We start from the raw sequence: 24,801 nt of genomic DNA on the forward strand, positions 1-24,801 counted from the left end.
TGTCCCCTGACAATAAGCTGTTTACTGCTAAAGGCCTTGTTGAACTGCTTTTTTATGTATATAAATACCGCTGTTCTCCTGAATCCAGCACTGTTTTTCTTTTGTTCCTGCTCCTCTCTTTTCCTGAGATATGACCCCATCTTCCCTGTATATGTGAGGAGGGGTATACATAATAAAAACAAGTACAATAATCTTGACCAACTGTCACAACTGGTACAGGAGGAGAGAGGACCCTGCCCGCGAGGGCTCACAATCTATAAGGAAAGGGTGAGGATACAGTAGGTGAGGATAGAGCTGGTCGTGCAGTGGTTTGGTCGATCGGTGGTTACTGCAGGTTGTAGGCTTGTCGGAAGAAGTGGGTCTTCAGGTTCTTTTTGAAGGTTTCGATGGTAGATGAGAGTCTGATATGTTGTGGTAGAGAGTTCCAGAGTATGGAGGATGCACGAGAGAAATCTTGTATGCGCTTGTGAGAAGAAGAGATAAGAGGGGAGTAGAGAAGGAGATCTTGTGAGGATCGGAGGTTGCGTGCAGGAAAGTACCGGGAGACAAGGTCACGGATGTATGGAGGAGGCAGGTTGTGGATGGCTTCGTATGTCATGGTTAGGCTTTTGTACTGGAGTCTCTGGGTAATGGGAAGCCAGTGAAGGGATTGAGGCCGAGGAATAGCGGGGGGACAGGTGGATTAGTCTGGCTGCGGAGTTTAGAATAGATTGGAGGGTTGCGAGAATGTTATAGGGGAGGCCACAGAGCAGGAGGTTACAGTAGTCGAGGCGGGAGATGATTGTTATGGAAATATTTGGTTTGGATAAATCTTATCCCTATGTGTGCTGTGGCCGCTCCCAATAAGACTGAGTATTTTGAGCGCTCATCAAGAATGGACTGTACACAACTGTGACAGAACAACATTCCATCAATACTGATACTTTATTGTACATACATAGTTTTATATTTTCACATAGAAAGGAGTGGTTAGGGGTTGTCAGGGGTGGTTAGTTAATTACCATATTGTCTAGCTCCTCTGTCATTGGTTATCTAAACATATATGGAATATTGTGATTAATGCTCATATGACAGAGGATTAAGCAACTAAACTTGAGTTCTGTGTCTAGGACAAAGTGGAGACATCTGATCAGCAGTCACCAAACATCTGACACTCTTCTGCTTTTGACGGATGGAAAACCCCATACGATCTGTCTGGTTTATATTAGTTCATGTCAGCCATTTTATGATCTGTCTAGGTTATATTAGTTTGTGTCAGCCATTTTAAACCATTGATTATAATGTATATATTAGCTGTGAGCATATAAGTATATATTTGATTATAGAAGAGTATACATGCAAGTGAGATCTACATGATATATATATTTCTATCACAAGCCCCCCTTAGATATCACTTGCCCTAATCCTAGCCTCCTGTCCCAAAGCGCTGCAACTCTTTTGTGCTGTCGGCGAACTGACACAAGCCTAACGCCTGTGCCCCACTCCGTACAGACTTTTCGCAAATGGGCGGTCAGGAGATCTGTCCCTAACGGGGGTTCGTTGCATTCAGTCTCCTAGTCAATAGCATGTGTAGTGAGCGATGTGTAGTCTTTATCAGGTAGGTCATCTATTCGGTCAGGCCGCAACATCATTCTGGCTTGGGTGTCATCTTCTGGTAGGGGAGCTTTCTTGCGATGCGATGAGTGGATCCAAGCGGGTCTTCCCTCCAGTTTCGCAGAGTTTGGTGTCATCAGCAGCACTTGAACAGGACCATCAAATCTGGGATCGAGTGGTGTTCTCCTTACAAACTTGTTCACCAACACCCAGTCTTCTGGCTTCTAGGAGTGCATACCGGACACTGAATCTGGATCTGGCAATGAAGAAAAAAACTCGAGAATGGATGTTAGCAAGTTTCTTGGTGAGTTCAATTACATAAGCAGACAAAGTATCATATTACATAGTCAGCTGCTGAGAGAAAGGATACCCCTAACCTGGGACTAGACACAAACAAAATTTCATATAGTGACAGCTTTGCTGGGCCTCTGGAAGTGTGCCTAACACTGAGTGTGATTGGGAGTGTGTAGGCCTAAGTCTGACCCTACTGCTGACTAGATCTCTCGTGTGAGATTTGCTGTGAATGCGGGTCCCTGGTCACTCTCTATCACTTCTGGGACCCCATAGCTGCATATCTCGTCTCTGAGAGTAGCTTCTTTGCAGTAGTCTTTGCTGACTGCTTCCTCACTGGGAAAGCTTCTGGCTGTCATCCTGAGAACATGTCCACGACCACAAGGGCATATTCGAATCCTTCACTTGGCGGAATTTGGATGTGGTCTATCTGGATCCTCTGGAAGGGGGTACAGTGGTCTGGCAAGATGATGTGTGGGAACTTTCTTCATTCTTCCAGGGTTGCATTTGCCACAGGTCAGACAACTGTCTATGAACTTGGCTGTTAGGGTGGAGATTTCTGGAGCGAACCAGTAAGCACCAATTGGATCATTCATCTGTGTCTTTAATCTGTGTGTGGGCCCATGTGCCCACTGGACCACCATAGGGTACATGCTTCGGGGTAAACCGGGTTTGTAGTCCATTTAGTATACCCTTCCTTCTTCATGTGTTGCTCACTTCTGCATCCAGCATTCCTTCTTGTCCTTTGGGGCTTGCTCTTGCAGCTTTTTTGAGCAGATCCCAGGATGTCATCTTGTCAGTTTTCCTGTCTTCAGCCGTCCTGTAGCAGCCGTCCGGCTCTACGACCTCTTCCACTTGTCCATATTGTCTTCCCTTGACTGTTTCTTTGGTTGCCATATCCGCCATGTTGTTGCCTCGTGCCCCTACTGTGTTCAGTTTTCCATGCGCTTTGACTTTTAGTATTGTCACCACTTTTGAAAGTTGAAGTGTGTTCAGCAGGTCCTTAATGGCTCCATGATGCTTCACGGTTGTTCTGCTTGCTGTGATGAAGTCCCTTGCAGCCCAGATGGGTCCGAAGTCGTGTGCTATGCCATGCGAGTACCTTGAATCGGTATACATTTTCTCAGTCTTGTCTTCTGCCATCTGGTAGGCCTTCATCAGCGCTATCAGTTCTGCTTCCTGGGCTGACAGACTGGGCGGCAGACTTCTGGACCACAGGATCTCTTGATTGCTGGTCACTGCACATCCCGTGTGGAATCTTCCTTCATCATCTGCAAATCTGGAGCCATCCACAGAGAGGATCAACTCTGGGTTGGTCACTGGCTCTTCTGCCACCTTGGGTAGTCCTGCCGTTTCCTGTGGCATGATGCTGAAGCAATCATGGTCATCCGTCCGGAGCAAATTCAGATCCCATGCAGACTTTTTATCTGAGGGTCCATATCTGTATCCCCCCTTGGGAGTGGGAGTAGAGTGGACGGGTTGAGGACTGTGCATCTGGAGATGGTGACATTGTTGGGCAGGAGTAGAGAGCACTGGAGGCGAAGATGCCTGGCGGTGGAGAGATGTTTTAGCTGGGTTTGGTTGAGGATTGCTGAGATGTCGTGCAGAGCCAGGATTTCCAATGGTTTTTCCACTGATGTCAGTAGTCCTGTCCAGGAGGGCGTGTGCTGCAACTGCTGCTCTCATGCGGGAGGAAGAGGCTTCCCTTGCAACTGGATCCAGGCAAGCTGAAAAGTAGTCCGAAAGTCTCTGCTTTCCCCCCTGAAGCTGCGTCAGGACTCCAGTAGCAAGGCCTTCTTTTCTCATCAAGTACAGACGGAATGGCTTCTCGTAGTCAGATGGGCCTAGTGCTGGCGCTGAGACTACTGTGCCTTTTAACTTCTTGAATGAGCTGAAGGCTGCATCTGTCAGGAGGAACGGGGTCACGCTGACGTATTCACACAGAGGCTGCATTAGGACGGAAGCATCAGGGATCCAGGCTCTGCAATACGAAACTAGACCAAGGAAGGCCTGTAGCACCTTTGGAGTTGTCGGAGGGACCATCTTCTCCACTGTGGTCTTCCGGTCATCTGTCAGGTGTTTCGCCTGGTGAGCAATACCTTAACTTGCTTCAGACACCACTGGACTTTGTTCTTAGAGATCTTGCAGTGCTGCACAGCCAGGTAGAGTAGGAGATACAAGGAAAGGGCTTTACACGTGTCAAAGTCAACTGCACAAAGGAGTAGATCGTCCATGTATTGTAGCAGGGTTACTTCTGCATGTTCTGTGACCCAGTTGGTGAGGACTGTGGACATTGCTTTGGTGAACTGTGGAGGGCTGTTCTGGGCCCACTGTGGCATCACTGTCCATGTGTGGTGTCCCCCCTGGTGCATTAAGGCAAACAGGAACTGGTCTTCCGGATGAAGGGGAACACTGGAGAAAACATTAGCCAGGTTGTTCACTGTGAACACTTTTGCTGTGGCATGCACATTTGAGAGCAGAGTGTGCGGATTCGGCATAATTGCAGTTTCAAACACCGTGGTGTCATTCACAGCTCTCAGGTCATATACCATTCTGAACTTGGCTGGCTCTCCTTTTACAGTCTTTTTCTTGACGGGGAAAAGGAGAGCAGGGTATTTATTGCGAGGCGATGTGCGAGGAACAATGATTCCTATTTCCAGGTAGACCTTCAGTTGGTCAGAGGCAGCTTGACTCTAGGCCTGGCCTGGGCCTTACGAGGGTACGGGGTACATGGCTTGAGTGACACCCGTACTGGGGCAACTTGAGGTTTTCTCACGTGCTGGGGTCCCTTAGACCATAGACTTTCTGGTACTACATCCAGTACCTCCTTGGGTAGGCCTCATCGATTGTTTAATGTTCTTGTAGGGCCGCCAGCATGACTCTTCTCGGGTCAGGGATGAAGAAAGTGTCACTGTCCCATCTTCCTGGAACACTGTGGTTGCCTTCAGATTCTGCAGTAGGTTCGCTCCCAGCAGGTTGAGTGGCAGGTCCTTTACACCACAAACTGGGACAGGATAGAGTGTCCTGGCTGAGTGCACACGCTCAGTGGCTTTGTAAGCTGAGAATGTCTGACTTGACCATCAATGCCCATGCGAGACACAGAGGATTCTGATAGGCAGGTGGGATCAGCGAGTTCCACAGGTGTCATCACACTTCTGGCTGCACCACTTTGGATCTGACAACGCCATCCACTTTAAGGGTAATTTGAGGTATTGGTCTTGCAGATGAAGTTTTACATGTCAGGAGCGTAGTGTCTTGCGAACCTGGCTTGCTTGCCCCTGTCCTTTGGATGGGGTACTTCACTGCTTTCTGCACTTCTTCCTTGACCTGTTTCTCTGGACCAACTCTTGGGTTGCATGGGTCCAGTCTCTTCGGGGGCGTGGGTGCCTTGCACTGGTTCTGGAAATGGCCAAACTTGCCACAGATGTAACACTTGACACTTCTTCTGTCTTCGTAGGGTGGTTGCACTTCCAGGTCAGTGGTCACCATGAGAGGGGCTGTCTTCTGCACCCCTGGTTGGGACTCAATCCCTTTGGCTACTGTGGACAACATGATGGGTACTGTAGCGGCAGCGGGGTCCGGCCTGCTGATTGAAGCTGCGGTGGTAAGACGGGGCCTGCAGGTGCATTCGTGGCGAGGCCCGGGGGTGCCATGAGACCGGCGGCTGCATCCAACCCAAGGTCTTGGGGCATTACAGGGGCTGCGGCTGCATCTGCCGTCACTTCTTACCCCTGGTCTGACATAGCTTCTCCCCTTTGCTAACCTTATTGAGGTCGGTGTCTCCTCTCTGGAGTCTGCAGCGGTTCTTCCGGTGTGTCGATCGGCACTTTGTAGCGTCTTCACCTCTGGCTCCCCTTCTGGTGTTCTCAGCAGCACGGCACCCTTTTCCTTCTTTGTGCTCTTTTGTGGTGCTATAATGGTGGCAATTTTGGTGACAATCGGCAATAAACAGTCTCCTAGGCGCACATAAAACATTTTTTCTGGGTCAGTCCACTGCTATTGACCTGTTCCTAGGCCTAGCCACTATCAGTGGTTTCCTGATTGGCTGTCTCAGTCCATGCCCAAAGGCCTGTGCCAACATTTGCCTGTGTATCTGGTCATGAATGGTGAAGCCCAAGTCTTGGAATACTTGCATTACTCTGCAATGAAACTTCTTTACAGACTCTGTCATATCTTGGCTCATGTCATGGCTTGTCCTGCCAATCTTTGGCCCACTCTCTGAGCTGTACAATTAGCTGTGGCCCTGACTCCCAAGCGTGTACATCTAATTCTGCTGGAAGTTTGAATTGTTCCTTCATGATTGGCCAGAGTGCATCACCTGCTTCTATTTTCATTCATGGCCCAGAGATCACTCCAGGTGGCTGCATATTTTCACTGGTTCTGCTACATTCTTCGGTAAAATGGCATGGGATGCATCCCTGGGTCTGGAAGATTGTCATCTGACTTGAAGTGCAGTGCACATAGTGTAATGGTGGTGCCTCTATCTGCCCTTGCATTCTTGGTGCCTGTGGGTTTCTTTTCTAGTACTGGACAGCATGTATGATGTTCCCTCTTCATCTTCATCAGAGGAATAGTTGTGATAGCTTGTACTGGGGTCGTACACTGACTGATTTTGGACTTAGAAGTTGCTTTTTTATGTGAGGATGTCTCCCCCCTTGCTGAAGCTATGATGGATTAGGATTATAGTTTCATGTTGGTGTGAATGTGGATGTAGGCAGCTCTGACCGGTGCTGAAGCTGTACATTATCAATACATGGTGATTTCAAAGTTCATGTAAAACCTTAAGGGTTACAATATTGTTGACTGTGAAATGAGGTAACGGAGGATCTGTCAGTGAGCTCGTTCTGATATCATTCCTCCCCCCTCTGCACCCAGGGCTGAGCTGTCTGCTGCCTGATATGTCTGGGGGCTGCCCACTGCATTGTGTGTAGGGGGATTTTCACTTTCTTTCCCCGATATCACAAATGGCAATGTCTGGTTTGTGCCAGGGGCATAGAGGGAAACCTTGTGCTGTAAGCACCATATTGTTTGAATTGGGCGTTGGCCCAGCCGGCAACAAGGAGGAAAAAAGAGGAAGAAGAAGAGGGAGGGGTTGAGGAGTGAGACAAAGGAAGAGAGAGAGATAGAAAGGTGTGGTAAAGAGAAACGGGGAGAATCAGGGTGTGCAGAAGGAGGTGGAGAGAGGAGGAGGGATTGGTGTGGAGAAGGAAAAGAAGGAGGAGATCAGGTGGGGGGAGTGGAGAAGGAGGAGTGTACATGGGTGAGGAGAAGAAGGAGGAGAGATGGATGTGGAGAAGGAGGAGAGAGCGAGGGTGAGGAGAAGAGGGAGGAGAAGATGGAAGGTGTGAAGGAGAGAGATAGAGAGGGGGAGAGAGAAGAGAAAAGTGTGGAGGAAGAGGAGAGGAAAAGAGAGCGAGAGAGAAGAATGAGGAGAAAAAGAGTGACAGAGGAAAAAAAAAGGAGGATAGAGGAGAACAACAAGAATAATAGAGAGGAGCAATCATGCCTTCTCCCTGTAGGGAGAGACGGGGCGCACCACATACTGTGCAAAAATAACTACCTATACCATGGATCTTGCTAAAAGCAGACTGCGCAGATCCAATATATCCCGTCTCATACCCACAAAAATCACTTCCTGGTTTGCTCACATAACTTTCTGTACCACCTAAACGATGTAAGCTCTGCTGCCACTTCATACCATGTATTAGTATTCAGCAATCTAACATCAGCTAACTTCCCTTATTTTTCCTTCTACGTCATGCCATTCTGCAGCTTGAAATCTGCCATTCTAATGAATTTCACGTACTTTATACCTTCCAAAAATCTTCACATACTTAGCACCTTCGTGTTCTGTCACTATCTAGGGGCTGTTTGCTCATCAGGAAGTAAAAAGACTTTCCTGTTGCTCGGCCACTTTATTCCCCATGGCAAAAGCAAAAAATGAAAAACACACAAAAATGAAAAAAGGTACTAAAAAAAAAAACTTCTAAAAATGAGTATATAAAACTCTAAGAAAAACCCAAAACGATAAGAAAAACCATCAAAAACTTAGTTCACAACCAAAAAATCAAAATTTTGATACAAAAAGAAAGAAAAAAAACTTTTTTCAAAAATAAATAAATAAAAAATAAAAAGGTAAAGAGATAGAAGATTGAGGAAAACTTAATTAAATATTTTAAAATGCCGCAAAAAGAAAAAGACCCTTTAAGAGAGTAAAAAAAAAAAAAATTTAAAATGAAAACGGCTTCTCTCTTCTCCCCTTTTTTTTTTTTTTTAGAATCTCTGCGCTCAAATGCAGTCAGAGACACACTTCCTCTTTTTATTCCGTATGCTACTGCAATAATATCAAATGTCACTAAAATCACGTATGTCACATCAAAAATGATGGATACAATTTAACTTAACTTCTTCACAAAAAAAAACTACACATAGCCAGCATTGCAGCTGAAAACAGTCAGAAAAAAACTAGATGTGACAGTTTGATTTACAATGCATATCTCTCTGCTAAACAGCACGGAGAAAGAGGAAGTTCGGAGAAGAGAGGGGGAAAAAAAACAAAACAAAACTTTCTCTTACTATTTCATGCTCTTAAAGCGGCAATAGTACATGACACAAACAGAAACAGATAGACAATCCGAGAAATGCCCTTTTAAATTCTGTGACACATGCAGGTTGCGCTGGGAACAGACTACTGCCAATCGCACTGGACGCACCTGCGCCCGGGCCGCCTGAGTGCCTGAGAAGCACAACAAGCGGGAAATCTACCACCCCGGTCCGGACGTCCTAACTGGATCGCCGGCACTACGGGAATCTGCAGTAGCCCTCTAAGTTATCACTACCCATGCCTGGAACCTGGAGCCACCTGCTCCGGAACTCTATGTGTTCCTCCTATGCACGGGAATCCTGCAATAACTTATCGAGCGATTTGACCTCCTGCGGTCTGTTTCCCAGCAACCACAAACAAAAGTCACTTTTTCCTTCTTCTCTCGGATTTTACACAAACACATACACGGTCCACAGCAGACACCTCCCAGGGTGGATTCGTGGCTACGGATTTTTTACACACCCTGGGAATTTGTGACCAGACCACACCTGACCGGCAAGAGGTATAGACAAGGACTGGGCACAGGGGACTTTCAGGTAAGATGATAACATTTTCTTACCTTACTTATGGAGCTGCGCAGTCTCCTGCCCCTGTGCCAAGGCCACGGCTACAACTTCCGTATCTCCGGTTAGAAGGATCCCGTGCTTTCATCCGTGCCTCGCTGTTGGGGGCCATTTGTTATGGAAATATTTGGTTTAGATAAATCTTATCCCTGTGTGTGCTGTGGCCGCTCCCAATAAGACTGAGTATTTTGAGCGCTCATCAAGAATGGACTGTACACAACTGTGACAGAACAACATTCCATCAATACTGATACTTTATTGTACATACATAGTTTTATATTTTCACATAGAAAGGAGTGGTTAGGGGTTGTCAGGGGTGGTTAGTTAATTACCATATTGTCTAGCTCCTCTGTCATTGGTTATCTAACATATATGGAATATTGTGATTAATGCTCATATGACAGAGGATTAAGCAACTAAACTTGAGTTCTGTGTCTAGGACAAAGTGGAGACATCTGATCAGCAGTCACCAAACATCTGACACTCTTCTGCTTTTGACGGATGGAAAACCCCATACGATCTGTCTGGTTTATATTAGTTCATGTCAGCCATTTTATGATCTGTCTAGGTTATATTAGTTTGTGTCAGCCATTTTAAACCATTGATTATAATGTATATATTAGCTGTGAGCATATAAGTATATATTTGATTATAGAAGAGTATACATGCAAGTGAGATCTACATGATATATATATTTCTATCACATGATGAGGGCATGGACTAGGGTTTTTGCAGATTCTTGGTTTAGGAATGTACAGATCCGTGAAATATTTTTGAGTTGAAGGTGGCAGGAAGTGGAAAGGGCTTGGATATGTGGTTTGAAGGAGAGATCAGTGTCAAGGATTACCCCGAGACAGCGAGCTTGTGGCACTGGGGAGAGTGGGCAGCCGTTTACTGTAATGGATAGGTTCGTGGGGGGGTCGCGTGAGATGGGGGAAAGATGATGACTTCTGTTTTGTCCATGTTAAGTTTTAGAAATCTAGCGGAGAAGAAGGATGAAATAGCGGATAGACATTAAGGGATTCTGGTTAGTAGGGTGGTGATATCTGGTCCAGAGATGTAGATCTGTGTGTCATCAGCATAGAGGTGATACTGAAAACCGTGAGATTCTATTAGCTGTCCCGGGCCAAAAGTGTAAATGGAGAAGAGCAGGGGCCCTAGAAATGAACCTTGCGGGACTCCGACAGATAGGGGGCGAGGTGAGGAGGTGGTGTGTGAGTGGGAGACGCTGATTGTCCGGTCAGTTAGGTATGACGAGATCCAGGATAGGGCCAAGTCTGTGATGCCAAGGGGTGAGCGGTCCCGCAGCAACAGGGAATGGTCCACTGTGTCAAAGGCAGAGGACAGGTCCAGGAGGAGGAGGATAGAGTAGTGTCGCTTGCTCTTGGCGGTTAATAGGTCATTGGTGACCTTAGTTAGGGCAGTTTCAGTGGAGTGGTGTGACCGATAGCCTGATTGTAAGCGGTCGAAGAGGTAGCAGGAAGATAGATGGGAGGACAGTTCAAGATGGACGTGTTGTTCCAGTAGTTTTGAGGCACAGGGGAGAAGTGATATAGGGTGATCGCTAGATACAGAGGATGGGTCAAGAGAGGGCTTTTTGAGGATAGGTGTGATTGAGGCATGTGTAAAGCTTGAGGGGAAAACACCAGTTGTTAGTGATAGGTTGAAGAGATAGGTTAGGGTTGGGATGAAGACTGTGGCGAGGTTTGGGATGAAGTGGGAAGGGATCGGGTCAAGTGCACAGGTGGTGAGATGCGATCTTGAGAGTAGAGTGGAGAGTCGATCTTCTGTAATGGTGGAGAAGTTGGTTTTGGAGGTGGAGGGCTGGGTAGTTGGAAGGAAGGGCTCTGAGGGCTGTCGACTAAAACTGTCTCTGATGTTCTCAATCTTCTGCTTGAAAAATGAGGCAAAGTCTTCAGCTGCGATGAGTGGGGAGGGAGGAGTTGCTGGGGGACGGAGGAGAGAATTGAAAGTGTTGAATAACTGTTTAGGGTTGTGAGATAGGGAGGATATGAGAGATGAGAAGTAGGTTTGTTTAGCTGTGGCGAGTGTGGTCTTGAAAGTAGTGAGGGACTGTTTGAATGCGATGAAGTGTTAATTGGAGTGGGATCTTTTCCATCTCCGCTCAGCAGCCCTGGAAGCTCGCCTCAGTTCTTTGGTCAGGCTGGTGTGCCAGGGCTGTCTGTTGATTTTGCGAGCTTTGGTATGTGTGAGAGGGGCAAGAGATTCCAAAGCTACAGCTATAGTGGTGTTATGTAGAGCGGCAGCGTCATCCGCATTGTGTAGGGAACTTATGTCTGTGAGAGGGAGGAGGGATTCAGAGAGTGAGTATAGATCAAGGTGTTTAAGATTTCTGTGAGGGTGTGCAAGTTTGTGGGGTGGGGATTGTAGACAAGGAGTGGAGAGGGAAGAGAATGTGAGTAGATTGTGGTCAGAAAGAGCAAGAGGTGAGTTAGAGAGGTTAGATAGGGAGCAGAGGTGGGTGAAGATGAGGACCAGTGTGTGACCATCTTTGTGAGTGTCTGGAGAAGACCATTGAGTGAGGCCGAAGGAGAAAGTGAGAGATACAAGTTTAGTGGCAGCTGAGAGGGAAGTGTCAATGGGTATGTTGAAGTCTCCTATGATGATAGTGGGGATGTCCGCAGAAAGGAAATGAAGTAGCCAGGTGGTGAAGTGGTCACAATAGGTGGCTGGCCCTGGGGGGCGGTAAATGACAGCCAGTTGGAGGTTGGAGGGGAGTAGATGCGCACAGAGTGCACCTCAAAGGAAGGGAGGGTAACAGAGGGTGGTAGTGAGATGTGGGTGAAAAAGCAGTTATCTGACAGGAGAAAACCAACTCCTCCGCCATGCTTGCTGCTGGGGCAGGGTCTGTGAGAAAGGTGGAAGCCACCATACGAAAGTGCAGCAGGAGAGGCAGGAGTGTCAGAAGGGGTGAGCCAGGTTTCGGTGATGGCGAGGAAGGAATTTTTGTTAGTAATGAAAAGATCATGGATGTAGAAAAGCTTGTTGCAGACAGAGCGAGCATTCCATATAGCTCCTGTTAGTGGGACTGGGGAAATGGGGGCCGGGCAAATGGGTATAAGGTTGGAGAGGTTTTGGAAATTTGTGATAGAGCGTGGATGGGAGGTAGAACTGACTGTGGGGATGTGGTGAGAAGGGCCAGGATTTGGAGAGATATCACCAGCAGTGAGAAAGTGTTAGCAGGTGGGAGCAGGAGAGGGCATGAGGTGGCTGCCTGTGCTTTGAGACAGAGGATTGTATGTTGAGGAATAGTTCTGAGGAGGAGGTGAGATGGATGGGGAGGATTAAAGAAGAGATGAACAAATCTGCTCTTGTTAACAAATGGGTGTTATCCTGACCACATCTGTGGGTGTCACCTGGCAGATAATGGCCTGTTGGCTAACAGAACTACATTTTACATACAGGAAAGAGATGGATATAGCTCAGGAATGGAGAGATGCAGGGACAAAAGAAAAACAGCAACGGATTCAGGAGAACAGCAGCATTTATACCAGAGGAAAAACTTCCATATTTATGGCAAATTGACAGGTCCCCTTTAATTCCACAGTAAAGACCAAGTATTAAATGGTGCTTAATAAAATCACTAGGCTCCGTGTAATGCACAGACATGTTAGGGCCTCCTGAATGAGAGACGTGTCAGGCTATGTGCACACGTAGGAAGGGTCTCTGCGTGTTCTCCCGCAGCGGATTTGATAAATCTGCAGGGCAAAACCGCTGCGGTTATCCCTGCAGATTTATCGCGGTTTGTTTTGCGGTTTCCGCTGCGGGTTTACTCCTATACTGTTGATGCTGCATATGCAGCAATATGCAGCATCAATAGTAATGTTAAAAATAATTAAAAAAATGGTTTATACTCACCCTCTGACGTCCCGATCTCCTCGGCGCTGCACGCGGCGGTCCGGTTCCAAAGATGCTGTGCGAGAGGGACCTTCGTGACGTCACGGTCATGTGACCGCGACGTCACGGTCATGTGACCACGACGTCACCGCAGGTCCTGCTCGCACAGCAACCCAGCGACCGGACGGCCGCATGCAGCGCTGAGAGGTGAGTATATCATTATTTTTTTATTTTATTTCTTTTTTTTTACACAAATATGGTTCCCAGGGCCTGGAGGAGAGTCTCCTCTCCTCCACCCCGGGTACCAACCACACATGATCCGCTTACTTCCCGCATCGTGGGGACAGCCCCATGCGGGAAGTTAGCAGATCAATGCATTCCTATGGGTGCAGAATCGCAGCGATTCTGCACAAAGAAGTGACATGCTGCGGAATGTAAACCGCTGCGTTTCTGCGTGGTTTTTCCCGCAGCATGTGCACAGCGGATTGCGGTTTACATAGGGTTTACATGTAAATGTAGACGCAATGGAAACTGCTGCGGTAAAACCCGCAAAGTGTGAACATGGCCTCATGACTACTATCTGCCTTGGCTAATAGCTAACAGGTTTTAATCTTTGCCATGGGCCCTCTCATCTCGACCCGTTTTTGGAGCTTTTTTTCCTTCCTCTGGATCAACACTATCTAAAGATAATCCTCTTAATAAACATGCACCCCTTCTGAGGAAGATTGAATATCGAAACGCGTGTTAGGGCTGTCCCACACGTCCAGATAATTCCGGTACCGGAATAAATCGGTACCGGAGTTATCCGTGTCCGTGTGCCTGGGAACTCACGGAGGCCATACCTGCGGCACACGTGTGCCGCCCGTATGGCGAGTGGGTACCACACGGAGCGTGTGGTACCCACTCTGCATGGTGCTGAAGCTGCGATTCATATCATCCCTGCAGCAACGTTTGCTGCAGGGAAAATATGAAGAATAGTGTTTAAAATAAAGATCCATGTGTCCGCCGCCCCCCCACCCCCTGTGCGCCCCCCCCGCTGGTCAGAAAATACTCACCCGGATCCCCCGTCGGCAGTCGCTCCTTCCTGGTCTGGCCGCGGCTTACTGTATGCGGTCACGTGGGGCCGCTCATTTACACTCATGAATAGGCGGCTCCGCCCCTATTGGAGGTGGAGCCACATATTCATGAGTGTAATCGGCCGCATACAGTAGAGAAGCCGCGGCCAGACCAGGAAGGAGCGACTGCCGACGGGGGATCCGGGTGAGTATTTTCTGACCAGCGGGGGGGCGCACAGGGGGTGGGAGGGCGGCGGACACATGGATCTTTATTTTAAACACTATCATTCATATTTTCTCTGTAGCAAACGGTGCTACAGGGAAGATATGAATGGCGGCTTCAGCACCATGTGGGGGGGACAGCGCTTACTGTAGCGCTGTCTCCGGCACGCCACACGGACCCCAGACGGAGAATGTCCGTGTGAGGTCCGTGTTTTACACGGACCCATTGACTCTATTGGGTCCGTGTAATCCGTGCGCTCCCACGAACACTGACATGTCTCCGTGTTTGGCACACGGAGACACGGTCCGCACACGGTCCGCACAAAATCAATGACATCTGAACAGATGCATTGATTTTTATGGGTCTACGTGTGTCAGTGTCTCCGGTACGTGAGGAAACTGTCACCTCACGTACCGGAGCCACTGACGTGTGAAACCGGCCTTAAGGGGTACACTGGTACGTGACTTCAGACAGGTTGTATCTTGATTACCTTTGATACTCTCGGTTGCTGCTACTGCGGTCTATTTAACCATTTCAGTTCATGGTGTGCACATTATGCTCTGTTTTTCCTTTGAAGGCTTTGGATCTCATTGATCCTACTACACTGCTTCAATAATCAAAATAAGAATTTTTTCTTTATATCCTTAGCCTTCAGATGAAAAACAGACAGATTTGATATGCAATTAGATACTGGATTGATTTATCCCTCTCTATATATTTCATTGAAAATTGTCTGCACTATGCACTTTACCTAATCTTCACACCATATTCTTGAACAGCCCTATTATTCCTATGACTAGTATTGATGATATTATACTCACCTTTACTCCATTTATATTGTCACATTTTTCTATATCTTTTTAAACTGTCGGATTATTACTTGATGTTCGCTATTCTGCATAATTTGTATTGTTGCACTTTATGTACCATATCATTATCATGTACAGTGTTTGCGCTTTTTCTCATCATTTTTGTGGTTGAGTTGCATTTCCAATTTTTAATGGTTTTTAATTCAAATTATGTACTTTAATAAAATTATTTTCTATGAGAATCCACTCTGGAGGATTTTGTTTGTCTCTACATTTTCTTTGTTTACCTTATGGTCCTCCTATTTTGGTATTTTTCGAGCAGGTCATTTTGTAACTATCTAAAGATAGTTTGTGCCTCCCTATTTTATAAACCCTGCATGTTCTGTGATCCGGAAACCGCAGCTATTTGGGAACAGATTTTAGGCTGACGCTGACCCTGAGGTGTTTATGATGCTGTTTCTTTTTCCAATGTGGTCAGAAAATCTGCAAATTCCCTTTATGCAGCAGACTGATTTTGCAATAAAAACACGACTGGCATTTGTTGTGTTTGTCTTGTATGTTAAGTAGACTATAAAACGTCAGCATCCATTAGCTAGATGGGGATTTGTGCTCCAGGGAACGCTGTAGAGGGGGTCACACTGGGTTGACCCAGCTGAACCTTTACAAAACATAAACTTCTTAGTATGCCTTACCTACTGCCTGAAAGTTTTGCTTTGTATCCAACTGATGATAGTGCCGTTATGGGTTTTGTAGGCAAGTATTTGTGTGGCAACCCTTGTATAGGTGGGCTCTTGAGTAATGCTTGACTGCTCCATCAATTTTGTAGTATTACATTGGGGCCATTCAGAAGAAGGGCCACCTAAGTGGGGCATGAACAGATAACATCCTTCAGGTTTGTACAGGGCAGTGTATATTATTTGAGATATGGATGGACATACAGAACAATGATATTGATGACCCATCTTTCAGATAGTGGTTTAATATTGAATAGGTGGGGGTCCGACACCACAGTAGTAAGTGGATCCTGGCTGCTGAATGTTCAGTGTATGTAGCTGGAATTCTTCAGCTGTTTTCGGTTACTGAATCTCAGCTCCTATGGAAGTAAATGGGAGCTGAGCTGCAGTACCCTAGAGCAGCCACTACACGGTGCACAGAGCTGTGGCATTTTGACTCTGGCCACTGTAAGGGTACCGTCACACAGTGGCATTTTTATCGCTACGACGGCACGATTCGTGACGTTCTAGCGATATCGTTACGATATCGCTGTGTCTGACACGCTACTGCGATCAGGCACCCAGCTGAGAATCGTACGTCGTAGCACATCGTTTGAAACTTTCTTTCATCGCTGGATCTCCCGCTGTCATCGCTGGATCGTTGTGTGTGACAGCGATCCAGCGATACGTTCGCTGGTAACCAGGGTAAACATCGGGTAACTAAGCGCAGGGCCGCGCTTAGTAACCCGATGTTTACCGTGGTTACCAGCGTAAAAGTAAAAAAAAAAAAACGTACATGCTCACCATCTGATGTCCGTCAGGTCCCTTGCCGTCCGCTTCCCGCTCTGACTGTCTGCCGGCCGGAAAGTGAGAGCAGATCACAGCGGTGACGTCGCCGCTGCGCTCTGCTCTCACTGTACGGCCGGATCTCAGTCAGAGCAGGAAGCAGACGGCAAGGGACCTGACGGACATCAGATGGTGAGTATGTACGTTTTTTTTTTTTTTTACTTTTACGCTGGTAACCACGGTAAACATCGGGTTACTAAGCGCGGCCCTGCGCTTAGTAACCCGATGTTTACCCTGGTTACCCGGGGACTTCGGCATCGCTCCAGCGCCGTGATGGCAACGTGTGACCGCAGTCTACGACGCTGGAGCGATAATCATACGACGCTGCGACGTCACGAATCGTGCCGTCGTAGCGATGTAAATGGTACTGTGTGACGGTACCCTAAGACTTGCAATCAGCTGATCGGCGGGTGCCTAAGATTAGATCATCAATAAGAAAGTCCTGGACAACCCCTTTTAAGGAACTGTTTTAATGAGTAGTTTCACCAAAGTCGGGGGCTACACTTGAAGTTCATGTTATGTCTCATGCTGGGGCCATATTAAATGTGAAGAGGTCTTAAAAAAAAACAACTAAAACAACACATCAATCACATCCCACAAACCACAGAGGAAGAGAAGCCTTTGTTGTATGTCTGGCTCTTTGCACGATTTCCTTTTCTCTTTATTCCATGGCCTGTGATCCAATTTTCCATATAATTTATATTCTGCCGCTAGAAATGCTAGCAGATGCAGTGGAGGATTAGCTGCGTAGCAGTAGGCAGAATGGGATCAAATGCAGTCAGACGGCGGCACAGAAGTTTGGTTCAGACAGGGCTTCTCCTGTCCTTTATAGCTAGGGAACAAAATAAATGGAAAGTCTTTACAGGCACAAGAACCCAAATAAACCACGGCTCAGCAGAGCACTGACTAGACATCAGCTTCCCTATTTACACAAGTAGCACAATACCAACCTCCGGAGAAAAAATTCACACCTAGAGGCTCAGTCATCAATGACCTTCTCTTGAAATAACGCCCTCAGTCCCTTCTGTATTCCTGCAAGTAAAGAACACATGTAAGGGTGTGACCAGGAGGAAGATGTGTGTTGTGACATGGGATTCTATTGTATTTTATTGAGTGGGGTAATATGTGAAAATACATAGAACCTTATAAGTACTAATTGAGGTGGCTATTGTAATGTAAAATAAACAATACTAGCAATGCATAGTAAATAGGGAAAGTATAGGGTTAGATCTAGGACACAAAGTTTAGTATAGGGCTTAGAGGTTTAATTAGGAAAGGGAGATTATGCAGTGGTGAGCATATTAGTAGTAGGAAATAGTGTATAGGTTAGGATACAGTTAAATGTTTTGGACCAGCCCAGCATGGGAGGGGAAGCATTTCCTGATTAGATTAGATTAGATAGTGTGAGAGAGATAGTTCATGGCCAGAGGGCTGGAGGCACAGGAAGTATGTATTGTTCTGGCAGTATGAGAACGGTGGCCACTTTCTTTGGACATTGCTGTAACATCCATGACCTGCAGCCTGAACTAGGCACTAGCCATAGTCCCCTCCAACAAGTGGTAGCTGGATGGTAAAATGCGTGAGGAAGACGGGTCGGGTCTTGAATGCTGCGTGGCTGAAGGAGCAAGTAAGCGAAGGGATATTTCAAGCTGAACCAACGGAAAACATTGAAATATACTGCGCTTTGTCATCAATTCAACCTGGACTGTTTAGTAAAGTTGAACTGGTTGATGAGAAGTTGGTGTCTCCTGATTTATGTGCGGCTGTTCCTGAATCCGGAGGCCTGCAGACAGCGGAGGCCTATGGCCGAACCATGAGTGTTCTGCACTACACCCATACGCATACAGACCGGGACACGTTTTATCTGTAAGGAGCCAGAGTGATGTGAGGCAGGCCATTGACCATGACTACCACCCACCTTACACACGCACTGCTCACTGTTGTCAGGGGGTGTAAGACGCATCAGGGCCTCTTTTTCCATCAGCAAAAATAAAAAAAAGTATAAAAAATCTACCATCCTCCACCAAACTGCCTGTGATAAGCACTGGTATCTGAGCGGTATTAGTAGAGCATGTATGGCTATTATTTAGACATTATATAGCTTGGTTATAATTCAGATGTTTTTCCATCTATATTTTGCAGCTGTTGTGGCCCCCTGACTACATAGGGTTTTGGTTACTGTATATATTCCATACCACCATTCTGATTTTTTCCTCTATGCCCTTTGGATTCCTCAGGGAAGACTTTCCCTGCATGGGAATGTCAACAGACGTGGCTGTCCAGGAAGCCATGATTAGGACGGACAGTAATCCCTGTTTCAACTTTAGTTTTTTTCCCATAGTAAACATAATATTTAGGGCACTTTTACGATGTTTAGCTAATGACTTGGCAGCAAGATGTGAAGTCGTCTTTGAGGAAAGTACAAAGTTTCTTCAGTCTTGGCATAACCGCAATGTTGTGTTAGTCAGATGAAAATCTGGAAGAGAGAGGTAAGACATAGATACAGTGCATACTGTGTATTACATAAGACTCAGAAGTCACAGAGTATATAATATGGACTTTGACTGTTTTTTTGGATGCCTGTTGGATCCTCTCCATATTTTTCATACAGTTGCCAGCACGTTAGCGATCTTAGAGTATATTCATAAGTGGCGTGTTTTCTTTATGTAGAAAAAGAATATTGGCAGGAAAAACGCTGCAAACAAAACATGTTTTTGAAGTGTCATTACTTGCGCTATTCACCCATTCACTTGAATGGGTCAAAAGCACAGGAAAAAAAGCGTGTGTGTGGTTTTGTTTGGATGCAAGGGGGATGAACCTTCTGCAGGAATCTGCCTGAAAAAGATGTCATGTGCACCTACCAAAACAGTAACGGTGTAATCTTCCTTTAAAGCTTTTATTACGGTAGCTATCCATAAAGTCCATAAAATGTTCTAGTTACAGGTTGCTTGTGTCGCTGCTGAAGCTCACTTTTAAGCTTTGATATGTACACTGGACCTCAACCAGCACAGTAACTTCATTATAAATAAATAATTAATAAATTAATTAATATAAATTTATGTGTGTTTATTCTGTATATACAGGTGCTTCTCACAAAATTAGAATATCATCAAAAAGTTAATTTATTTCAGTTCTTCAATACAAAAAGTGAATCTCATATCATATACAGTCATTACAAACAGAGTGATCTATTTCAAGTGTTTATTTCTGTTAATGTTTATGATTATGGCTTACAGCGAATGAAAACCCAAAAGTCATTATCTCATTAAATTAGAATACTTTATAACACTAGCTTGAAAAATGATTTTAAATCTGAAATGTTGGCCTACTGAAATATATGTTTAGTAAATGACTCAATACTTGTTTAGGGCTCCTTCTGCATCAATTACTGCATCAATGCGGCGTGGCATAGAGGCGCTCAGCCTGTGGCACTGCTGAGGAGTTATGGAAGCCCAGGTTGCTTGGATAGCAGCCTTCAGCTCGTCTGCATTGTTGGGTCTGGTGTCTCATCTTCCTCTTGACAATACCCCATAGATTCTGTATGGGGTTAAGTGTTATGAACTGGTGGTTTAGGAGCAACATGGGACGTGCTCTGGAGGAGGTGGTACCTGTACTGACCGCAGTTCCTGAGCTTAACACAACACTAGAAGTAGCCGTGGGATGTTCCTGTCACTCCCTAGACACCTCGTCACAGCCGGAGGACTAACTACCCCTAAAGATAGAAACAGGAAAGCTATCTTGCCTCAGAGAAAATTCCCAAAGGACAGACAGCCCCCCACAAATATTGACTGTGAGTGGAGAGGGAAATGACATACACAGAATGAAACTAGGATGTAGCAAAGGAGGCCAATCTAGCTAGATAGATAGAACAGGACAGAATGCTGTGCGGTCAGTATTAAAAACTAGAAATATCCACCACAGAGTTTACAAAAATCTCCACACCTGACTAAAGGTGCGGAGGGTAAATCTGCTTCCCAGAGCTTCCAGCTTAACTGAATAAATCCATACTGACAAGCTGGACTAGAAAAAAAACATAGAATGTGCTGAACGATTAAGTCCACAACAAGTGGAAAGCAAAAGAACAAAGCAAGGACTTATCTTTGCTGAACTGGTCAGAATATCAGGGAAATCCAAGAGAGATGTGAATCCAAGCAGGAACCATTGACAACTGGCACTAGCTGAAGGATAGAGCCAGGATAAATAGCCGAGCCAGAATAGACGATCAGTGGAAGCAGCTGCTGACTGCTAAATCCAAGGAGCAGCAGTTCCACTTAAATCCACCGGAGGGAGCCCAAGAGCAGAACTCACAAAAGTGCCACTTACAACCACCGGAGGGGGCCCAAGAGCGGAATTCACAACAGTACCCTTCCTTGAGGAGGGGTCACCGAACCCACACCAGAGCCCCCAGGCCGATCAGGACGAGCCAAGTGAAAGGCACGAACCAAATCGGCGGCATGGACATCGGAGGCAACAACCCAAGAATTATCCTCCTGGCCATAACCCTTCCACTTGACAAGATACTGAAGCCTCCGCCTCGAAAAACGAGAATCCAAAATTTTCTCCACCACATATTCCAACTCCCCATCAACCAACACCGGGGCAGGAGGATCCACAGAGGGAACAACGGGCACCACATATCTCCGCAACAAAGATCTATGGAAAACATTATGGATGGCAAAAGAGGCTGGAAGGGCCAAACGAAAAGATACCGGATTGATAATCTCAGAAATCTTATAAGGACCAATAAACCGAGGTTTGAACTTAGGGGAAGAAACCTTCATAGGAACATGACGAGAAGATAACCAGACTAAATCCCCCACCCGAAGCCGGGGACCAACACACCGACGGCAGTTAGCAAAACGTTGAGCCTTTTCCTGAGACAACGTCAAATTGTCTACCACATGAGTCCAAATCTGCTGTAACCTGTCCACCACAGAATCCACACCAGGACAATCAAAAGGCTCAACCTGCCCTGAAGAAAAACGAGGATGAAAACCAAAATTACAAAAGAAGGGCGAAACCAAAGTAGCCGAACTAGCCCGATTATTAAGGGCAAACTCTGCCAACGGCAAAAAAGCCACCCAATCATCCTGGTCAGCAGACACAAAGCATCTCAAATAGGTTTCCAAGGTCTGATTAGTTCGCTCAGTTTGGCCATTTGTCTGAGGATGGAATGCCGAAGAAAAAGACAAATCAATGCCCATCCTAGCACAAAAGGCCCGCCAAAACCTAGAAACAAACTGGGAACCTCTGTCAGACACAATATTCTCCGGAATGCCATGCAAACGAACCACATGCTGAAAAAACAATGGAACCAAATCAGAGGAGGAAGGCAATTTAGGCAAAGGTACCAAATGGACCATTTTAGAGAACCGGTCACAAACCACCCAGATAACAGACATCTTCTGGGAAACAGGAAGATCCGAAATAAAATCCATGGAAATATGCGTCCAGGGCCTCTCAGGGACCGGCAAAGGCAAAAGCAACCCACTAGCGCGGGAACAGCAAGGCTTGGCCCGGGCACAAGTCCCACAGGACTGCACAAAAGAACGCACATCCCGCGACAAGGAAGGCCACCAAAAGGACCTAGCAACCAAATCTCTGGTACCAAAAATCCCAGGATGACCAGCCAACACTGAACAATGAACCTCAGAAATTACCTTACTAGTCCATCTATCAGGAACAAACAGCTTCCCCACTGGACAGCGGTCAGGTTTATCAGCCTGAAATTCCTGAAGCACCCGCCGCAAATCAGAGGAGATGGCAGAAAGAATCACCCCTTCTTTAAGAATGCCAACCGGCTCAAGGACTCCAGGAGAATCAGGCAAAAAACTCCTAGAGAGGGCATCAGCCTTAACATTCTTAGATCCCGGAAGATACGAGACCACAAAATCAAAACGGGAGAAAAACAGGGACCATCGAGCCTGTCTAGGGTTCAGCCGCTTGGCCGACTCGAGGTAAATCAGATTCTTATGATCGGTCAAGACCACAATACGGTGCTTGGCCCCCTCAAGCCAATGTCGCCACTCCTCAAATGCCCACTTCATAGCCAACAACTCCCGATTGCCAACGTCATAATTGCGCTCCGCAGGCGAAAACTTTCTGGAGAAAAAAGCACACGGTTTCATCAAAGAACCATCAGAATTCCTCTGAGACAAAACGGCCCCTGCCCCAATCTCAGAAGCGTCAACCTCAACCTGAAAAGGAAGAGAAACATCCGGCTGACGCAACACAGGGGCAGAAGTAAATCGGCGTTTAAGCTCCTGAAAGGCCTCAACAGCCGCAGAGGACCAATTCGTCACATCAGCGCCTTTCTTCGTCAAATCGGTCAGGGGCTTAACCACACTGGAAAAGTTGGCAATGAAATGGCGATAAAAATTAGCAAAGCCCAAAAATTTCTGAAGGCTCTTCACCGATGTGGGTTGAATCCAGTCATGAATGGCTTGGACCTTAACAGGATCCATTTCTATAGATGAGGGAGAAAAAATAAAACCCAAAAAAGAGACCTTCTGAACTCCAAATAGGCACTTAGACCCCTTCACAAATAAAGCATCATCACGAAGGATCTGGAATACCATCCTGACCTGCTTCACATGAGACTCCCAATCATCGGAAAAAATCAAAATATTATCCCAATACACAATCATGAATTTATCAAGATAATTGCGGAAAATATCATGCATGAAGGACTGAAATACAGAAGGAGCATTAGAAAGCCCGAAAGGCATCACAAGGTATTCAAAATGGCCTTCGGGCGTATTAAATGCAGTTTTCCATTCGTCACCCTGTTTAATACGAACAAGATTATATGCCCCTCGAAGGTCAATCTTAGTAAACCAACTAGCCCCCTTAATCCGAGCAAACAAATCAGAAAGCAAAGGTAAAGGGTATTGGAATTTGACCGTGATCTTATTAAGAAGGCGATAATCAATACAGAGTCTCAAGGAGCCATCCTTCTTGGCAACAAAAAAGAATCCCGCTCCCAATGGTGACGAGGACGGCCGAATATGCCCCTTCTCCAAAGACTCCTTGACATAACTCCGCATGGCGGCATGCTCTGGCACAGACAGATTGAAAAGTCGGCCCTTAGGGAACTTACAGCCAGGAATCAAGTTAATAGCACAATCACAGTCCCTATGTGGAGGAAGGGAACTGGACTTGGGCTCATCAAATACATCCTGGAAATCCGACAAAAATTCAGGGACTTCAGAAGAGGGGGAAGAGGAAATTGACATCACAGGAACGTCACTATGTACCCCTTGACAACCCCAACTAGTCACAGACATAGATTTCCAATCCAGCACCGGATTATGTTCCTGTAACCATGGAAAACCCAGTACAACAACATCATGCAAGTTATGCAACACCAGAAAACGGCAATCTTCCTGATGTGCTGGAGCCATGCACATGGTCAGCTGAGTCCAATACTGAGGTTTATTCTTGGCCAATGGTGTAGCATCAATCCCCCTCAAAGGAATAGGGCTCTGCAAAGGCTGCAAGGAAAAACCACAGCGCCTGGCGAATTCCAAGTCCATTAAGTTCAGGGCAGCGCCTGAATCCACAAATGCCATGACAGAAAAGGACGATAATGAGCAAATCAGGGTCACAGATAAGAGAAATTTAGGCTGTACAGTACTGATGGTAACAGACCTAGCGACCCTCTTAGCACGCTTAGGGCAATCAGAAATAACATGAGCAGAATCACCACAGTAAAAACACAGCCCATTCTGACGTCTGAATCCCTGCCGTTCTGCTCTAGTCAAAATCCTATCACATTGCATAGGCTCAGGACTCTGCTCAGAGGACACTGCCATATGGTGCACAACTTTGCGCTCGCGCAGGCGCCGATCAATCTGAATGGCTAGAGACATAGATTCGCTCAAACCAGCAGGCGTGGGGAACCCCACCATAACATCTTTAAGGGCTTCAGAAAGACCCTTTCTGAAAATTGCTGCCAGAGCATCCTCATTCCATGTGAGCACAGACCATTTTCTAAATTTCTGGCAGTATAATTCTGCCGCTTCCTGACCCTGACATAGGGCCAACAAGGTTTTTTCTGCATGATCCACAGAATTAGGTTCGTCATACAATAACCCAAGCGCCTGAAAAAATGCGTCTACATTAAGCAATGCCGGATTCCCTGATTCAAGGGAGAATGCCCAGTCCTGAGGGTCACCACGCAGCAGAGAGATGACGATTTTAACCTGCTGAATGGGATCACCAGAGGAACGGGGTTTCAAAGCAAA

General features: G+C 46.4%; 1 protein-coding gene and 1 long non-coding RNA gene across 2 annotated transcripts in view; one reads left to right on the forward strand and one right to left on the reverse strand.

Moving 5' to 3' along the window:
• PTGES (prostaglandin E synthase) overlaps positions 1 to 24,801 on the forward strand; it is an 87,415-nt gene that overhangs the window by 16,429 nt on the left and 46,185 nt on the right. The gene's annotated exons all lie outside the window — the stretch shown is intronic.
• Positions 17,059 to 24,801, reverse strand: part of LOC143809304 (uncharacterized) — a 42,315-nt gene continuing 34,572 nt past the window's right edge. The window contains exons 3-4 of the long non-coding RNA XR_013222205.1: positions 17,506 to 19,031; positions 17,059 to 17,387 (exon numbers count right to left, since the gene is read on the reverse strand). This is a non-coding gene — a long non-coding RNA (uncharacterized LOC143809304). The remainder of the gene's footprint in view (positions 17,388 to 17,505; positions 19,032 to 24,801) is intronic.

The sequence above is a fragment of the Ranitomeya variabilis genome, chromosome 2 (assembly GCF_051348905.1).
Source record: "Ranitomeya variabilis isolate aRanVar5 chromosome 2, aRanVar5.hap1, whole genome shotgun sequence".
NCBI classification, from domain to species: Eukaryota; Metazoa; Chordata; class Amphibia; order Anura; family Dendrobatidae; genus Ranitomeya; species Ranitomeya variabilis.